This window comes from Stomoxys calcitrans, chromosome 3, assembly GCF_963082655.1.
Source record: "Stomoxys calcitrans chromosome 3, idStoCalc2.1, whole genome shotgun sequence".
Lineage (NCBI taxonomy): Eukaryota > Metazoa > Arthropoda > Insecta > Diptera > Muscidae > Stomoxys > Stomoxys calcitrans.
The window spans coordinates 90214750-90227501 of record NC_081554.1 but is presented as its reverse complement, the minus strand read 5'-3'; the positions used below and the strand labels follow the sequence as shown (position 1 = coordinate 90227501).

General features: G+C 37.6%; 1 protein-coding gene across 1 annotated transcript in view; it reads left to right on the top strand.

Moving 5' to 3' along the window:
- Positions 1-12752, top strand: part of LOC106085125 (protein abrupt) — a 260695-nt gene that overhangs the window by 47869 nt on the left and 200074 nt on the right. The window contains exon 3 of the mRNA XM_059364237.1: positions 8183-8237. The gene's annotated coding sequence lies outside the window, so the exon portion shown is untranslated. The remainder of the gene's footprint in view (positions 1-8182; positions 8238-12752) is intronic.

The following is a 12752-nucleotide window of genomic DNA, read 5'->3' as shown; positions in this document are numbered from 1 at the left end:
TTAGTAAGGGCAATTTGTTGATGTTCACTCCGGGATATAGTGATACAGCGCCACTATAAACCAATCTCTCAATTAGTCTCCTACTGCCTCAAGATGCTTCAGTTTTTGGCTGATTTAGCAAAAAATTGTCACGTAAACTACACATATGCACTGCAACTACATTCATTTGTGTAAATTTTTAGCATAATCAATGGTAGTGGGACCCAAGATTTGGCCCGGTTCAACTTAGCACGTTTTTACTTGTTTTCTCTCTGCTAATGAAATCTCTAATCCAGACAACTAACATGGCACATTTGCAATATTTCCGCTCTCTTTCCTACATATGTCTTGCAGATATTCGTATCCTCTAAGTATTTTTGCGCCCACTTTTTGGCCTTATAAATGACAATCAAGTTTCAGGTTTTAACATTTTCTTTATTATTACTCTCGTATTATTGATTTCTAAGCATTTTCTTCGTCTTCTTTGCCATTGCGTTCTGTTTTGGGGATAAGTAGTTTTTCCTTCCTAGTGCTCCATACCATATGCTTGCCTGGTATGCTGACGACTAACTGGGTGGCAGATCATGTGTAATTGTTATTGTAACTGCCCTTATTACTCTCACTCTGAATGCGGGCAAATATTTGTGGCCGAAAAATATACTCCTTTTTTCTGTTATTAGTTATTTAATTTAACGTTTATTATTGAATTACCTGGTAGGTATGGTGAAATGGTTGTGGGAAATACGAAAGTTCTTAGGAAACATTTGAATAAAAAATTATTGACTTTTGTACTCTTTAAGGTAAGGTATACTTACTTCATCATTCATTTAGTAAAATTATAAATTTGCCCATGAACATTCCATTAAGGAACAGGGGCAAACTTCTCACATATCAAGGAGTGCTGTACGATTCATGTTTTAAGCTCAATGATGAGGGAAATCCATTTTATAGCGTAATCCGAACGGCGAGCCGCAGTGAGAAGAAGTTTTTGATGAGAAGTTTTTACATGTCATAGTACCTCACAAATGTCACCAGCATTAGGAGGGACAACCACCGCAGAAAATTTTATGATGGTCTCGCCAGGATTTGAACCCAGGCGTTCAACGCCATAATCGGATATGCTAACCTCTGCGCTACAGTGGTCTCCATTCCGTTAGTAATACCTCGAAATATTAATCTGAGACCCAATAAAGTTTTTATATTCTTAATCGTCTTGACATTCTTGGTCGATTTAGACCGTTGGGATGGTAAATGGGCATGGGCCGATATGGCCCATTTACCATCCCAACCGACCTACACTTATAGGAAGTATTCGTGCAAAGCGTTTCAAGCACCTAGCTTTATACCTTCGAAAGTTTGCGTGTTTTCGATAGACGAACGGAACGGGCTAAATCGACCAAGAATTTCAAGACGATTAAGAATATAAATACTTTATTGGGTTTAGATTAATATTTCTAAGTATTACGAAGGCCACCGTAGCGCAGAGGTTGGCGTGTCCGCCTATGACGCTAACGCTTATTAACCGATCCTGGATCTTGACTTCTTGAGCCTCTAGTTTGCTCAATTATTATCCCGTTTGGCTGAAATTTAGCAAAATGACTTCTACTTTGGTATTCAATACCCAAAACGTGTATGGCCTCCATCAGCTCATAACTTGGACTAGCTAAAATAACATAGCAATTCTTAACCATTATCATTTTATTTGCCTATAAACAGATATCGGGCAAAAAAACTTGACAAATGCGATCCATGGTAGAGGGTATATAAGATACGGCTGGGCCGAACTTAACACTTGTTTGCTAGGAACTACTATATATAATTTTTTCCTTGCTGAACTTCTTTTTGTCCTTGGCGTTCTTTTTTGGCCGTATGTGAACTATACTGGTCGACTATTAATTTTTTTATGATTATTTTAACTTCATCTTTATATTTGTTATCTCCTGAGTATTCATGAAAGCAACCTGGTAATAGGTTGGAGTCGTTGTTGTTGCAGTTGATTTTCTGTGTAATTGTTTGCCATTAATTACAACAACAACAATAATAACAACAACATCCATGTATGACATGACTTGGTAATAACGCCACAACCGTAAAATCACCTTTGTGCCAAACCAACCAAACCAAGAGACAGTCGTATGACGACTTCCACAACAACAACACCAACAAACGCAATGAAGACCACGACGATGATGATGATAAAGTTCTTTATTTTTGCGCTTCATTACCTCGATTACCCCCTACCCCTCTTACACTTGATCCAATGGTGCTGACGTATGTATGTATTTAAGTACGTACCTGCATGAAAGTTCAGACGTGCATGCGTATTGTCCCATTGTCGGTTGGACTGTAATATACCAATGTTTTTGTTGTCATTCATTATTTGCTGTTGCTGCTGCTATGGTTAATTTTTATTTATAAGTCCTTTAGCACTTACCCAGTTAAGTTACACATACTACTTACCTGCTGCTGCCTTTGCTTACGTACTTCAAGATTTTATTCTTCGTTCATTTTTTGTTTCGTAAGTTCTTAACACATCTTTTCTGGTCTTTAAATATCATTGATTCGGTAGTTGTCGTGCATTGGCTGACACACCTTTTTCATACCTTGTGTCATACGAAGGGGAGGGTATACTAAGATGCTCGTTCGTGTTGTGATTTGATACTCCAACGAAATATTGTTTTTGGGTCAATTGTTTATATCTGAAATATCGTTCTAGAGGATGAAAGCGCCCCTTCTGCTTACCCTAACAAGACCTAATGGGGAAATTCCTGCCTTATCGGTTTAGAAATTACCAGTTCCAATCAAAATAAAACGTTTGGGACATTTTTACAACAAATAAAATACGTTTATTACAAAGTTTTTCTTTTATTGTAACCTTAAAATATTTCACTTCAACATATGAAACGTTGGCCATAAACTTGGCATTATTGAATGTAAATAACTTTGTAAAAAAAAAATTTGCAACTTTGGTAAAATGACCTTTCTTTTGTTGTAAAACCAAAAACTCTTTAATGGCAATAGTGTTTCGATAGCCGCAAACGATTATTCGTTTATCGGACCAATAAATATTCCAAGCAAGCCTTTGGGCTTGCGAATAATGTCAATTGTGTGCTCGTACTGGTATAGACACATTCTCACTCATAACATTTTTTACTGACCAAAGAACAGTAAGTATATTTGGTAGCTCAGTCGAGCGCAGATAATAAACTTGGAATATGAAAATTTTTAAAGTTTAGCCCTTAGGAACAAAGCTGATGGTATGTCCAATGACAAAAATCATTAAAACAACGGACAAATGGCTGCTGGGTACAAGAAAACACCACAAGTAGTTCTATGACGCATACATTCTTTGGTAACATTTACGCGATAAAGAAATATCCATCCCAAAGTAGGTATTTAAATGTGCAAAAAAAAACAACTCCCACAAGGATTTTGTTTGTGTTTTGATTATAGAGTATGGATTACAGAAAATCGTTATACAAAACTGTAATAGAGATGTGCCAGAATGTAATTGTATATCATAACATCGAAGTAAACCCAAAGAGGAAGTAGTGTTTATTGACATTTGTTTTGAATTTCTGGATGCAGTAAGTAACGGGATAACATCTGCCGGAAGTCGAATCCACATGCAAATCGTATTTGCGAAAAGAATTCCCTTGGTAGTGCATGGTCCGATTGATTACAAACTGGTGTGCGCTACTAGAAAATCTCATATTTCTAACAAACAGCCTCAAGTCAGGAATCAGAAGACTGATTTCCAGAGAACACACAGAGTGGAAGAATCGATAGAACAGTACCACACAACCCACATTTGGACGATATTCAAGAAAAACTTGTTGAATCCCCGAATAACATGTTCTATATATCATGAACTACCATCCCGGTGGTCCGCTTGGCTAGCCCTGTTTTTTCTAACGCCTTTTTAGTGTAGGACCTCCAAAAACCTAGGTAGTCATTCAGTTTATAAATAAATCCTTATCTTGAGCAATTCAGCTTCATTCGCAAAAAAGTACAAATTTGTATGCTTAGAACCTAAAACAACAATTTGGAAAAAAACATTTATCCAAATTTTGAATGCTTAAAATTACTCGATAAAGGAAGTACCATTTTCTGTTTTTCGTAAAGAATGTACCATTTTGTACGTTTTAGTACCTAAATGTACGATTTTGAATAATTTTCTGATCACCTAAAATTTAAAGTCAAGGTGTACTTATATCCCAATTTTGAGAGCTTTAGCTCACCCCGTTAAGAAAATAAGATATAGGAATATAAAAATCTTCTTGTTGCCCAATATATTCTTTCAAGGTACCAATTACGCCACAATTAGTAGGTTTTTTTCCACACGTCGTACTTTTATCCAAAATGTTATAATGTTTGTCAAATTGTTTAAGTTTGCAGGCCCCTTTCGATGTAGGCGAAGATAAGCTATTTCGTACTATTTTGCACTTTTTGGAACCAAAATGTACGAATTTTGAATGGATCATTTAGTCACCCATCATACCGTCTGTATACCAAATAAAGTACCAAAATCTACAAGTTGCGAATAAATTTTTTAGTCACCCTTTATATGTTCCTAGTTGTACCCGAAGCCAAATTTCAGACCTCTACCTCCAACTGTAAAGAAAGTACCAATTTTGGTACCAAAATATATGAAATTTTTACAGACCTGCACAGAAAGTACCAAATTGGTACCGAAATGTACGAATTTTTAATATAGCATTTAGTCATCAATCATATATTTCTTAGTTGCACCTACGTCCCAAATTTCGGACCTCTAGCTCTCTCCAACTTCACAAATTTCAGTCCTCTAGCTCCATATGCACAGGAAGTACCAAAAGGCACTGATATTGGTACCAAAATGTACGAATTGTAAAAAGGTCATAGTCACCCGTCATATTTTTCCTAGTTGTACCTGCTTGCCAAATTTCAGACCTCTAGCTTCATCTGTAAAGAAAGTACCAAATGGTACCAATTTTGATACCAAAATGTTCGAATTTTGAATAGATCATCAAAGTCATCTATCAAAATTTTTCTCGTTGTACCTACATGACACACTTCAAACCTTTAGCTCCATCTGTAATGAAAGTACTAAATGGTACCAATTGCGGCACTAAATGTACGTTTCCTCCCATTACCAGTTCTATTTTTCCATTTTTTTCCTTTTACCCTTATCCTTTTGCACCAGATTTCTTTTAAGTCAATTTTAAAAATTCTACCTCAATCCATTCGCCCTCCACAAAGTTGACCCATTTCGTACCTTTTTGGTACTTCTTTTAATACCTAAATGTACAAATTTCCAAAAAGTCCTATAGTCACCCAATTATGGTGCCAAAGTGTACTTTTTGGTACTTTTTAGTACATAGTCGTACGAATATCACCAAATCCCACTTTATCCCATGCCTACGACCTAAGACCAACAATCGTGCAAAATTCCAAGATTCTAGCTTTAGCCGTTTGGGCTGGGCGATGATCGGTCAGTCAGCAATCAGTCAGTCGGCAATTAGTCCGACACACAACTCTTTTTTATATATGGATGAGGGTATTGTCAGGATAAGAAAACTTTATACTTGTCACAAATTCTTGCAACAATTTCTCACAGAAAAACATGTACTGTCATCTTAAACAAAGTCTAATTTTTTCACAAAAGTAGTTTACTTGACGAAAATTTCTTTTATCCGAAACAATTTTTTTTCGTGTTTAGACAGACCGACCAACCGACTCACAAGGCATATCAGCTGACCACTAAATTGTTAGCAACTTAACGGTTCCTGTTACCTAATGTTCCCATGAAAATAATATGGAGGTATATTAATATCTTCACGTGCATTCAAGCCATGTCCGTCCGTCGGTCCACCCCTTACAATAGCTTTTGAACAAACAAAGTTATCAACTTGAAATTTTGCTCGTACACTTCTTATCGGTTATCAATCCTTCATAAACCTATCCAAGCAATGAACATTCTATTAAGGAACAAGAGCAAACTTCTGACATATTAATGAATGCGGCCCGATTCAAGCTTAAGCTCCTTTTTATAGTCGTGTCCGATCCGCGTGCCACAGTGCGACATCTCTTTGGGGAGAGGTTTTTACATAGTACCTTAGGGATGTCGCCAGTGTTTAGAGGGCATAACCACCGCTGACAATTTTTTCAGATGTTTTCGCCAGTATCCGAAACCAAAGCGTTCAGCGTCATAGGCGGTCATGCTAACCTCTGCGCTGCGGTGACTTCCATAAACCTATCCTCCGATTTGATTTCTTGAGCCTTAAATGTTTTATACGATTTGGCTAAAATTTGGCATGTGAGGTACACTCTCTATGCCCACAGCACAAAATACGATCCAGAGAAGTTGATAAATGGATACAGCTCCCATATAAACCGGTGCCGCAATGTTTAGCAGAGGTAAGGTTAATGGGTACCCAAGATTAAACTTTTCCTGATAGACCTTTTTCTATAACCATGTTGAAGGGTTTAACAGTTTCGACTTAAGCAAAAAGTTTTCGACTGTCGCTGCTGTTGTTTGAAAACTTGAATTGAAGTTTAACTGAAGTGAACTTAAGTTAATTTTATTTTATTGTATTTCTTGTGATTATTATTACACGCCATACTTGAGTATTTGTTCTTAACCAGAATTGAAATTCACTTTGTTGGCGTTGTGGTCACAGTTGTTGTTGTTGTTGTTGCTGTTATTGTCAGATGCAGATACAGTTGCTGCTGGCCGCCTCATCATTGCAATCCTGTAATGTGTACCGGCCAAGTTAATGGTTAATGGCCTTTGATTACCCAGTCATCCAAGCAGCCACAGTCAGTCAGACAGCCAGCCAGCCAGCTAGTCAGCCAACCTCTTTGGGGTTTGTACTTCATTTGTTTTCGGTTGTTTATGGTGTCACTTGAGTGCAACCATCGACATTTTAAACAATTCATCGTGTTTCGTTGTCGTTGTTGTCGCCAACCATGCCAATGCGGAGGAAAACCGAACAAAAAGAAAAATGTTTTATTCTCGTACAGGTTTTGGCGTCTTTGTTGTATGTGCAGTTTCTTGCACTTTTTTTTTGCGTGTTAATCCTGTGGTGTTAAAACTCCATTGCCACAGGCACCAGAACCGCCACCTCATCACCCCCACCACTGAATCATGTACACTCGACTCCACTTCATGCCACCCCCGAAAAAGTGCGCTCAGTATCCTCTCGTTGAGTTGCAGCAGATTTATTTTTGCTTTTAATGTTAATGATTTTTTACTTTGTCAAAAGCCAAACGGAATTGCTGGCTGAAACAACCAGAAATGCCATAAAACACTATCAATGTAATTTAACAGAAATTTCGCACTAAGACATATTGTTGAGGATTGCCTCATTACTCAAGCGTGTTTATCACCACAGCGGAAGAAAAAAACTGCCAAAAGCGGTTAGGAATTTATAATTTAGTTCAGGTAAGACAAGACATATTCGAAGGAACTCATTTCTTTCTCTTAAATTGCGTTTCTTCGATTGAAATGCTTGTTCAACAATGATCGGGCGCCATAAGTTCAAATAGCCGGACCGAATCTTGGGAACCCACCGCCAATTTCCACAAATACACTCAGATGAAGACATATGAGTGTGTATTCTACGTGCTAAGTTTCAGAAGAAGAAGTTTGAAGTTTCTAGGGTCCGTGAAAGACCAATCGGAAGAAAGGTTTATATAGAAGCTATATCAGGTTGTACGGCGATTTGAACCTCACTTGGCACAGTTGTTGAAATTCATAACAAAGCACTCCGTGCAAAATTTTAGCCAAATCGGAGCAAAATTTGGGCTTCCAGGGGCTTAATATATCAATTCAGGATATCGGTATATTGGGAACTATATCCCAATGACCTGCATCAATAAGAAGTCTCTGTGCAACATTTCAAAAGGATATCTTAAATCATTCGACCGCTATCGTGATTTCGACAGACGTAGGGACGGACGGACATCGACATATGTTTTATGGGGTCTCAGGTCAATATTTCGAGGTGTTACAAACAGAGTGACTAGGTGAATATACCCCCCCCCCCATCACATGGGGTGAGTATAAGAATGTTTCAAGTGAGATGCTCCATTAAGACAACTGTTGGTAGAATAATCCAATTTATTTTTTAAACTTATCGTTATAATGAACAGATTTCCAACATTTTTTATTTCTGTTTATGCCAAAAATTTTAATTTTTTTCTTTATTTATATTTACAGGTTTTCTATGCTCGCAAATTTGCTTCGGTTGGAGACTACCAAGCAGTTTTTCTTTGTAAGTTTTATAGCATCTTCTAAAGAAAACTTTTATTGGCTTTATGTTTAAGTTTTAACTCTCTTTTTGAGACATGGAGATAAAAATGTGATAAGTGCACCCTGGCCTAATTTTGGTTGTCCATCTCCATGCATTCTGCTAAAACTGTGCACTAATTAACCCATTTTATATTTGAATAATTTGAAGAAAATCCAATCCGAGTGACATTGGTGTTTTTCATTTACCATGTTTCAGTCGCTTCTGGGAAAAACGAGGCTTCAAGGGGCTGAAAAAGTGAAATCGAATGACTACTTTATATGGGAACTACATCCAAATCTAAGCCGATATGGTCTATTTGCAATCTCCAAATGCCTACATCAATAGGATATGTCGGTAACAAGTTTTAAGTGTGATATAAACAGACATATGGAGAGACATTGCAAGACCGATTAAGATTATCAATATGATAAACCAGTGAGGAAAGGCAAAAGTCTGACTGTATAACACCCCACACCTACCCTATAAGTACAAAGTCGGAGCTCCAACTAATTCTGAACCACTTTTAATGCATCTCGCCCTAAATCTGAACCGATTTCGAGCAAACTTCTTAGATATTGTGGTAGTCGTCGTGGAAAGCGTTGTATGCGAGCTCTATCCAAAACTAAACCGATTTCTTCCAATTTCAATTGCCAATTTCAAACGCCAAAAAAATATATATCCAAAATTTGAAGACGATCAGAAGAAAATTGCAACCTACACAAATTAACATGAACAGACAGACAGACGGACATATCAAAATTGAATCAGAAATCGATTCAATTTAAGTTCAGACTTATCGGGAGATCGGTTTATATGTGAGCTCTATCACGTTATACAGCGATTTGAATCGTACTTGACACGTTTTTGGGAAGTGGTAACACAACATCACAAGCAAAATTGTTGTTGACCACGTACAAAGCAATTGGCAGGTCTGTGGTAAGTTATGCAGCGCCAGTGTGGTCTCGTCAGCTCTGTGACACGCAGTGGAATAATATTCAGATCTTTCAGAATGTCGCCCTTCGAACTGAGACGGGCTGTCTCCTTAGTTGTCATGTGGACCACCTCCATCAGAAGACAAAGATTCTGCCAATGCGAAGATATAACTACATGCTGTCTAAGCAATACCTTTTGGGCTGTTGTCGCAGAGACCATTCAAATCATCATCTTATGGATAGGCATCCACCGCCCAGGTGCCCTTAGGTAGATCTACATGATCTAGAGCGTGAGGTTCACCGCTACAAGAGACAACCTCTAGATCAAGCGGAATATCATGCACACGACTCAGACCCAGAGCTATATCGGGTTAAAGACCGATTTGGACCGTACTTAGCACGGATGTTGGTAGTCATATAAAAACACTGCATACCAAGTTTTAGCCAAATCGGATAACAATTGAGACGTTCAGGAATGGAAAAAATTTCGGATCAAATACCTGAGACGATTCTTGAATTCAATGTGAAGCATTGCTGCCAGCAGCACAGTCTTGGATTGGCGGACTGGTATTGCCATTTGGAAGTTCATGCTAAAGGATAGAGTGGGCCTGAAGGTCGACATTGAGGATACAGGGGCTAAGATGTGTTTCCGACTGCCAGATCGTAAAACGGTTCTTTGGGCGAACATCCGGGCGATCACGGAATGCTGAAGGTATAATGGTGTTAACGCGAGAACGTCGAGTCTGAACATCTTTACGGACAGTAAACTGGCAATAACAACCCAAACGGTATGGTCACGAACAGTATTGTAATGTTATAAGGAGATTAACGCCTTCTCTTAGGATGACAAGATCCGCATTGTGTCGTTGCCAGGTCATAGCGGAGTAGGAGGGAATGAAAAAGGAGAATATTTGGTCGTGAAGTCCAGAGGACTACCGTCAATAAACGTGGTAAATACAAAATCTTTCGGGTCGAATCAGTCCGCGTTAAGAGTGCATGTTGCACTGTGGAAGAGTGAAACTGTCGAAAGGAGATCCGGATCGTGAATAAACAATCCGTATTATCTCATAGGATCGTGGATAGACAATCCATATTAACTCATAGGAAAAGGTTTTTTTATGCCCCAGTACCTCAAAAATTTCGCTAGCATTAAGAGGGGAAACCGTCGCTGAAAAACATTGTTTGACGTTCTCGCCGTGTTCGAACCCATGCGTTAAGCGTCATAGACGACTATACATCAAGGTGCCACCAATCTTAGGTGGCCCCACTAAAAACTTATTATCCAATTTTACTATTTGAACAAACCTTTTTGACATCTTGAGTAGAACGGGCAATCTATCGATGGCACTATCGATATTTTATTTTTGTCTGAATATTGATTAAAATTTTTTCTATCGATACTATTGCCAAAGTTAAATTTTTTGCAAAATTAAACATAAATAAATGATCCGACACTGAATGTATTCTTGACATATATTGAGCCTATAAAGGGCTTAAATTTTGTACAGTGATTTCTCTCATGACTTCCAATAACAATTTAATAATTTTGGTTTTATTCGGTCTGTGCATTGATTTTGTTTCTATAAAAACCGATCTCCCGATGTTTACTTCTCGTTTTCCTTTGAAATGTAGGTGATGGGAATTTAACGATAGTGTCGATGTTTATTACTAGAAATATCAAAAATATCGAATGTGGTCTATATCGATAGTTTGCCAGCTCAGCTCTTGAGTCCAACTTGAGGCGCAATTTACATGGCACATCATGATGCGTGGCTGAAAAATCAAAATCATTTGATTTTTCGATGATTGGCGTCTATCGATTACCTTTTACACAGAGATGTATAGTCAGACAGATATTAAGAAACACATTCTGTCCAATATAAATTTATAAAAAGAGAAGAAAAATATGGAAAATTAAAGAAAATAAACTATCGATATACCTTTTTTGGCAAAAGCTCTAATCAACACATACTTACGATGAGTACGATCATGATGTGCCGTATAAAAGCCCTGCAACGCCTATAGATATATTTAAGTTAACATTTTCTTTCTAAAGTAATGGCATATTCTTTGCCTTCGACTTTATTAAACTTTCCTTCCTTCTGTTACATATCCTTTTGATTTTACCACTACCATCTCCACCTCCAGTAGTGCATAATCATCTAGACCATATTTAAAGTCCTTGTAATTAGCTATTAATACACTCAATTATTATGAGTGAGCCCAGTTTAAAAATCATTATGGCCTTGTATTTTATGGCCAAAAATTACCACCTTGATGCAAATATTGCGCTTAACAATAGCAGCAACAACTAGAACACCAGCAACTAATTACATATTGCGGCAGCGGTCACTTGTGTGCTCCTCCCACACTTCAAAGAATACGCGCCACCACAAAAATTAAAACGAAAATAATGTAACATTTTCCATTGTTGCTGGCCATTAATCGAAACAACTGAAGTGCCACGTTCTTCATTCATTCATACACGGCAGTTCATTCGAGGTATTCCTGAATGTATGCCTCCCAAAAGCAAAGGTCAACTCAGGGCTATATAATACCAACAGTATGAGTTAATAACAAACAATGATGAAAAATCTAAAGGAAAATATAAATTCGAAGCAACTGTACATGCACACACACTAGAGAACAAAAAATTTGCATGTGACCACATCTAGGCATGATTACGATTAATTTCATTATGAATTCATAAAACTATTACGATACGCCTCTTTTTAAGCACTAACTCAGCTGGGAAGGTGGTAGGGAGGATGGTGGTATGGAGGATTCAGTTAAACAACCTACACCTAAGGGCAATGAAACATATTCCCATATTACTTAGAAATTCAAAGACTTACACTCATACACAAACTCTTGCATTTACGAAGGTACAAAAGGATAATTAAAGGGTTCCTTCATTACAAGTAAGAGAGAAATAATAATGTCAGGTCATAAGTTGTGAGAAGGTTATTAAGAACAGTGGTTTTAAGTAGCAGCGCCATCAAGTTATTCAGAATTTGAGTAGCTTTCTATTCAAAGTGGATGCGAGCATAATGACCATGAGAATTGTGTTAAGCAGAAAGATTTGATTACTGAAAAGAAATTGTCTGATCAACAGATCTTTGGACATAGATATAGCAGCCACTGTTGTATGTTCCGTTTCGAAAGGTGGCTAGACTTTCTTGTTCCACAGCATCACTTTGCTCATATCCACATGACTGCTGAGGATCCCGGCTATGCAGCTCATTTTTGTGATACTTAAGCAAACATCCTATGCAATTCGCATATGTGATGCTGAAGGATCAAAGAGAACCACAACCCCGTTCACCTGTAATTCCAAATCTATTTCTAGTGATTGCCGATTCCCATGTCTGCGACTTCAACAATCGCAACAACAATGGCTTTGTGGTGGACGTTTTGTTGTTGTAATTTTGAGACCGTTTAAATATGTTTTTTTTATTTTTATACCCACCACCGAAGGATGGGGTTATATTCATTTTGTCATTCTGTTTGCAACACATCAAAATATACATTTCCGATTGGAAAATGGCAAGTCAAGGTGTTTGTT